The sequence below is a fragment of the Botryllus schlosseri genome, chromosome 1 (genome assembly GCF_051294905.1).
Source record: "Botryllus schlosseri isolate E-star chromosome 1, Bs_hap1, whole genome shotgun sequence".
Classification (NCBI taxonomy): domain Eukaryota; kingdom Metazoa; phylum Chordata; class Ascidiacea; order Stolidobranchia; family Styelidae; genus Botryllus; species Botryllus schlosseri.
The window spans coordinates 21,132,488-21,140,295 of record NC_137236.1 but is presented as its reverse complement, the minus strand read 5'-3'; the positions used below and the strand labels follow the sequence as shown (position 1 = coordinate 21,140,295).

The following is a 7,808-nucleotide window of genomic DNA, read 5'->3' as shown; positions in this document are numbered from 1 at the left end:
CTAATATTTCATTTTGGATTATCTGAATTTACCTTTAGTACATCCCGCGAACGGATTCCGACGCCGTACTATAACATTCTTAATAATACAGGTTCGAGGATTTTCATGATAGAGTTGACAAGTGATAAGATGCGTGTTTGTATTAAGAGTTGGATTTCAAGTTGACAAAGACAATAACTGTATAATGCACATACTTGTGATTCTTGATTCTTGTAGAGTTATAGTTGGTATTGATTCTATAGGTGTGAAAACAGCAGCGCGAATGTGTGAATAATTCAATGTGACTGAAAGTCGGCGTCAGTAATATTCAGGTTACGGTCGAATCAAAAGATCACGTTAAAAAGATTTCTCAAATTAGAATTGTACCGAATTAACACATTCAGATACGAATCAACTTGAGCTGTGTAGCAAGTTTCATTTCAAGTTGTCAAATTGATGCATTGCTTGAATATTCGCATGATTCTTATCACGCAAAGTCAACGACTGTTCCAAAGTGTCAAAACATATAGCGATCGCGTGCAAGTGTCAAATTGTTGGTTTTCGAATCACGGTCTGCGCTGGTACTGTTATTCATTACTTATTACTTGATAGTAACAACCGCCGACATATTACACTGTAGCGATTGGGATGTATGTAATGACAAGACGCGAGAAATGGCTATGTCTTTGGTGTTATCTTGTGAGCGATCGTGGGATTTGTAACCTATTTCACACGTTTTTTGAAGTGTTGGTTTGTGAACGCGGCTATTGTTGATATTCGAATCGCCGTCTACGCCGGCTCTGTGGCAAACTAATTATCAAAATATTACTTGTGCGTAATTCCTACCTTTGTAACATCAAACCACGAGAGATGGCTATTCTTATGTGTTATCTTGTGAGCGCTTGTAGAGAATATTTCACACCTTTTTGGAGTGTTAGTTTGTGAACGCGGCTATTGTTGGTATTCGAGTCACCGTCTACGCCGGCTCCGTGGTAGATTTTCAGCCAAGGAATACTTGAATAATTTTGGGGATGATAAAAAAGTTAATGATACGATTGTGCGTGCTTTTGTGAAGAGTTTTATTTCAGAGTAATAAACGAATGTGTAAATGTGTATACTTGTGATTCTTGTTGCGACTGTGAACAGCAGACTACACTGTAAATTTTGAAGTGTTGCTCAGCCCGGAAAATTGAACACGAAACGTGATCCAAAAATTGAACGCCTAGAAGTGTTGCGAAGTGTTCAAATTTAAGGTGTTTACCTAAAAAGTGTTCAGTCTCAAAGTGGCTGGTTGACTAGTCACCGGAACGCAGGGCTCAAAGTAAAATCAGATTTTATTGATTCATGAATAAATGACGCTTATAATACCCAACCTGGGTGATTAAATACGTGCAAACATTGAAATTTCCAATAGCTGCTGTGACAGGGTTTGATAAATTCAGATCAGCAGTTGAAACCGTTCCCAGAAGAGTCGATGAAATCACGAACATCACAAATGATTAAGAGCAAACTCACTACAAATATCATGCAAATCGCTCAATGATGAAAATGAATGCATAGGGAATTAGGGATAGTGATAACATAATATCATTTAGTATCCTAAACTTTCGTGACAGGGGCATGTAATCAAATTAATTGGTTACGTCCGTTAGCGGAAAACATGATCAACACAAATCATTACAACTTATTTAAAACTGATCAAATTACGGCTTGTAAATTTCTAATTTTATTGTAAACTAACAAACAATGAATGTATCAGTATCACTACCACTACCACGATAAACAACCATAAGTATTTTTTCACTCTTAATGAAATTGGGGTTGCTAAAAATATCCTAGGGCTTGCATTAGAAGTATTTATATCAGCTTAATGCCAATCACTTTTATTCAAATAACAAAGAAATAGTTTCTTTGAGTCCATACAAATTTTGCAGATTTATAGAAAAAGATTTTGTTGTTATTTACCAGTCTGCTGCAAAATATGAAATATTGAAGTCATTAGGGCAGTGGTTCTTAAACATTTTTGAACACGCTCCGATATGGCAGCAAAACATTTCACACACTTCTTGTTGTCGTATAATAAAATTAAAAAAAGCAACCAGAACGCTGTAAATCCCAACGGATAGTTGGATGGCAGTGACGGTAATGGTTGTTGATGAGAGAATATTCAAATATTAAATTCTGACCATACACAGAGAAATAACTACAAGCTGCCATGCATGCATGTGCGAAAAAGATTTTAGTTGACAGCGGCTTCACGTCGCTTCAAATGTTTTCTCCTGTTTAAGAACCACTCCTTTAGGGTATGACAATCCAATGCGTAGCAGCTCAAAACGTCAAGAATGTTTCTGAATACTCCATTTTCACTGAAGCAGTTTTATATTCTTGCCATCAGCTGCAATCCAGGCTCGGTCAATCTCTGATTCGTGGCGTGCCATGGCGTTTGTTTCTTTTCTACTGGTCGACTCCAAGTTGTGCTCCTTGAAAATGTGATTAAATTCCAAAGTTTTGAATATGTCAATGAAAATTCTAAATTTTATGCAGAAATAAATATAAAGATTTCACACATGCAGGTTACACTAGCTTAGGAAAGGCGCTCGGATACATGTAAAATCCTATCACTGAGAAGGACTAAAATTAGCATAACGACTAATAAAAACATCTTGAATCAGGTCTGCGTTTTTTTCAATTCGGCCACTTTGACATTTACATTGACATTCAGACGCACAGGCAACACTGAGAATGCAGAACTGTAACTCAGAATGACAGTTATAGCAGAACGTCGCAGGTCTATGTAAATTTGTATGGTCCACAAAAAAGAAAGATTACGGTACCTGTTTCAATAAGACATGCGCTTGGGTCTTGGATTATATTCGTTTGTCTCTCAATTTGGCTTTGAGAAGAAGACAGTTGACTTCATCAACCTCGTTTCGCTGAAAATGTAATTGATTGCAAACAAGATCCGACAATAAATGTAGTAGAATTGTTATCCCTATGGGTTCGGTTTTCCATTATTATAATTGACATACGGTAGGCTTTACATATAACTTTGATTCCAAGATTTTATAGCTGCTTTGAATTGAGACGAGAAAATATACCAGACAAAGGACACATTGATTGTCTTTAGTACAAAACCTTGGTGACATCTTATCGAAGGTGTTGAATACTTTTTCTTCATTGCAGTAATTGTAACTGTTCTCAATCTTTCAAAATCCTTCATTCCTGATTAAATTTAACTAACAAAATTAATTGGAATTAGCACGACATGGGAAATGATCTCCATTTGATGTTCCAAGTATAGTTCAGTAGGAAGTAGTTTAAATACAAGTTACATCAGCTCTTTACATTCAACAACACCTCTGTTCAATGTACACAGATCAAGCCTCTCTTCAGCTCATATAGCATATATAGATAGTTTTTGAGAAAATTGGGACTGCAAAAACTAGCACATTACATAATCAATGGTGATATATGAAATGAATAAATAGACTTACATAATCACATGTTTCCATGGGTTCTTGAGGCAAAAGTATGTATCACGAAAGATGACTGCACCGGTACAAAATCCGTTCAGATGACTGCTCACGTCACTATCAACATTGTCTGTTAGCAGAGGCACGGTGAAACCAGGGGGTCTTTTCGAAGAGTCGACATCAGTTGGATGAATTTGAGGATCAATCTAAGACTGTTGAAAAGAAAATACTTGTTTTAAAAATTTGCAATACAAGGGAACTATTCAATATTCGAACAGCTTCTTCGAGGTACAAAACTTCAATATAAAATTGAATAGTATATGCATATTGAAATGAGCCCGAATATTTTCGGCTGAGACTAGTCAGGGGTAATCGTCAGCAACTAGTGGAGAACTCTAAAGAACTTTGTACATCAGCAATATTATCACAAAATATGACGTTACCAGCATTCAGTATTTACGCAGATATCAGACTGGATGTATTGTATGTGACTTGTCTTTCATAGAACAATTAATTATTGTAATGGAAAGTTGCATGTGACCTTAACACCAATTTTACTCCAGCCCGAGTACCATATTTTCCTGGATTGTTAATCCTTTTAGTGAAATTTTACCAGCAAACATTCATAAAAATAACCGAATGCAGCTGAATCAAATTCATTATCTAAGCATATACCAGTTTACTTACGAAACATGGCGATGCTTACCAGTATTTCAAACAACAAATCTATTTCAAAAAGGTGCCAATTGCAATACATACTACCTGCACTTTAGGGCATTTTTCATATTCTTTCCATCAGTCGCAACCCAGGCTTGATGAGTCCCTGATTCGTGGCATGCCATGGCGGCTCTTTTTCTGTACTGGTCAAATCCAATTGCTGCTCCTAGAAAATACAATAAATACCAAAGGAAAATTGTAAATTTTATGCACAAGTAAATATAAATATTTCACACAGGCAGGTTACAGAAGCGCAGGAGAGGTGCTCAGCCCCGAGGTTGAGAACCACTGACCTAGTCCATTCTAGTTCAGTAAGCAATAGTTAAAGTACAAGTTACACGAGCTCATTACTTTCAACTACATCTCTGTTCAGTGTTCAGAGTATACAGTTCACTGTACACTGTACAGTGTACACAGATGAAGCCTTTTTCAGCTCATATCGAATAGTCCGTCAGCTACTCTGCGAGATAGTTCGGGAGAAAAGTAGGACTGCAAAAACCAGCAAATTACATAATCAATGGTGATATATAAAATGAAGAAATAGGCTTACATAATCACATGTATCCATGGGTTCTTGAGAAGGTCTATGCATCGCATAAGATGACTGTGCTGGCACAAAACCCGTTACGAACGACTCCTCACGTCACTGTCAACATTGTCTGATAGCGCAGGCACGGTAGACCCAGGGGGCTCTTTTTAAAGAGTAGACATCAGTTGGACGAATTTGAGGATCAATCCAAGACTATTGAAAAAAAAATATTTGTTGCGAAAATTCGCAATACAAATGAACTACTCAGTAAAGACTCTCTCTCTCTCTCTCTCCCGCAGATATCATACTGGATACAGTTGTTATTTTCTGCAATAAGTTGTGCATGACTGAAGGGTGTCTTTCATAGAATAATTAGGTAATGGAATGGAAAGTTGCACATGACGTTACCACCAATTTACTCTGGTACAGGTAGTATACTTCCTGGATTGTTAACAAATTTAGTGAAATTTTATCAGCAGACACTCATAAAAATCATTATCACGAAGATAACCGAATGCAAACAGAATCAAATTCATTCTCTACAGTTCACTTACAAATCACTGTGATGCTTACCAGGATTCCATACAGCAAATGCATTTCAAAAAGGTGCCAATTTCAATACATACTACCTGCGACATAGAGTTTAGTTCAGTTACCGTATCATAATATAAACTCAGAAAAGTCAAATTTACGGATTGGGCGAAACAAATACTACCCCTTGTGATCCATGGTTTGTTGAAAAGATTGTTTGTTTTGCTGTGCTATTATTAGGGCGATTTTTTGGACCTAAAAAGGGAAATTTGACTAAAAATCCAAATTCACACATATTTTGATGATGAAAAACTTAATTTTGACCCACGTACTTAAATTAGGTGTTTCTCACATAATGTTAGAATTGTATTACCGGTACTTATCTTTATTTCTGGATGGAGCTGTCTGTTCTTTCGAAGTAGTTTGACCTGAAAAAATCTTATAGCATGAAAACTGACAAATTTTTACATGAAAAAACCTTATTTTATCGAAATCTGGACCCGTGGAGAATTTTAGTATTAGTTACATCTCGTATTATGGTAGAAATAATTAAAACTTTGGTGTAGTACAACGAAAGATACTTTCCAACATTTTCGGGTAGAAAGTGTCTGTCCTAACCAAGTAGCTTGGCAAGAATGAAGAAAGAACGTTCACCAGCGGCAGTTGTTGGCCGGCTACGCTGAAGTTGTGAGTACACTGCCCTCTCTCTCATTATGACAAGGTTGTCTACATCGCAATTTTTCATCATACAGTTTCTAATGGAAGAACCAATGCTCACGCAGTGTTGCTTTAGTTAGGATAGTACAGTAGGCTACGTTGAGCATTTGCTTCATTTGACAGTCTATGATTCACAATGAGCAGACGATGGTCCGTCTACAACGGTAGGACTATAAAGTAGGCTACAAGATGTAAATTATAAAATGATAAGTTCACCGACAGTGCAATCATCTATGATAGAAATGAAATGCAAGTTTGCCAAAAACATTTTGATTTTGTAAACAATTTCGGCAATTTTTCACCAGACGGTACAATTTTGACAAAATTTTGACCTATTTTGACATGTCAAAAAATCGCTTCAGTAAGCAGTACAGTGTAAAATGTGTTGCAGTTGAAAAACAATCAAAACCGTTGCATGACTGTCATACCGGTATTCAATTGCTGATATTGCAGTACTTGTCCACAATGGACCACAATATCGCCTACATAGGGTTATTTCAGTGTGGATGGAGAGAGCATCCCTTTATCTATATATCAAAAAAGTTAGTTCGATAGCAGCTTCCCATCAGTACCTTGTACCTGGTCGCAGCCTGGTATATTATCAAATTCGAAGCTCGATCCTCCAGCAATAAGATCAGACGAATCATATACTACAAAGCATCTAAAGAACATTCATATGAATAAGGGATATCAGTAGCCTACTAAAACATTTAAAACAAACGACCTTACTGTGCACAATGTCAAAACGAGTTCATTTTATGACTATTCTCACATTACATATATTCAATAACATTTACCGCATTTCCATACCTTACAGTACATGGACGTTATGATCCTTTACGCCACCAGGTAGCAGAAACTGCTTTAATATATCCATTCTGCCAAGTCTTTTAGTGTACCCTACTCTCTGCTTGAAGCCTGACGAGCCACCAATTCAAATTCGAAACTGAAATCCAGCGCGCTCTACCGTAACGAAGGTGGTGACCCCTCTGCATCACAGGGAAATATGTATATTTTATTGTAATATTACCCTTCAACTTAGTGGTTTGGTCAGTTGAATAACATTATTATACATATACCATGATTTTTTGTGATCTCCAATCCCACCGATACTTTATGAATGCGAAATTGATGATAAATTACAAAGTATAAATTTTCTTGAAAATAAGGTCCAGTGGCGAAGTGTTACATATAAACGGAGAAATACGCAGAAGCGTTGCGACGATAATGGCCCAATGCGTTTATATGCCCAAAAAGTGTCTCTGTACTCAGAAAAAAGTGTTATGAAGTGTTCAATACGACCTTGCGGATTTACAGTGTATTTATGGGCTACCAATAAATTTAGGCTACTGTAGCCTATTTACCAGTCGTATAGAGGCATTTAGTACATCTTTTATGCATTCTAAGGCATTAATGGACAGCGCTCGTAAATTTGCGGTTCCTGTTTTTTGTGAGAATACGTTTCTTCCAGCGGCGCAAAATGGGGCGTGCAATGCATTCGTTGCCATTTCGGTATATGCACATTTAAACTAGCCCTTCCACCATATAACCGAGCTGTATGTTTCAATGCGTGAGCGAGAAAGTTCAAAATTACGGTAACTTTTTCGTGGCAGAGGCCATTATCATCACTTTGCGAGCTCTCAGTGGTATGAGAAGAAGTCAGGCGTTCGGGGTCATTTCTAGGCAAACCAATCAACCTTCCCCTTTTCCTTCCATTGCTGTAGTCGCGCACCAATAGTTACAGAAGTCAGCTTGGTCAAGTTGATGATTTACGCTGGTCCCGTCCCCATATTTGCCCTGCCAGCAATTTCTCTGAAAATATGTCCACTCCGATAAATTGCACCCATATGATTAGCTATACA

The 7,808-nt window shown here is 37.2% G+C and overlaps 1 long non-coding RNA gene across 2 annotated transcripts; it reads right to left on the bottom strand.

Moving 5' to 3' along the window:
• Positions 1–2,036: 2,036 nt before the first annotated feature.
• Positions 2,037–7,098, bottom strand: LOC145445077 (uncharacterized). Of its 2 annotated transcripts, none has more exons than XR_013916877.1 (7): positions 6,757–7,098; positions 5,272–5,657; positions 4,720–4,911; positions 4,215–4,335; positions 3,474–3,664; positions 2,814–2,912; positions 2,037–2,459 (listed from the first exon to the last, which is right to left on the bottom strand). It is a non-coding gene; the product is annotated as an uncharacterized LOC145445077 (long non-coding RNA). The 2 variants fall into 2 exon arrangements; XR_013916879.1 differs by having other exon boundaries at positions 5,603–5,657.
• Between the last annotated feature and the right edge of the window lie 710 nt (positions 7,099–7,808).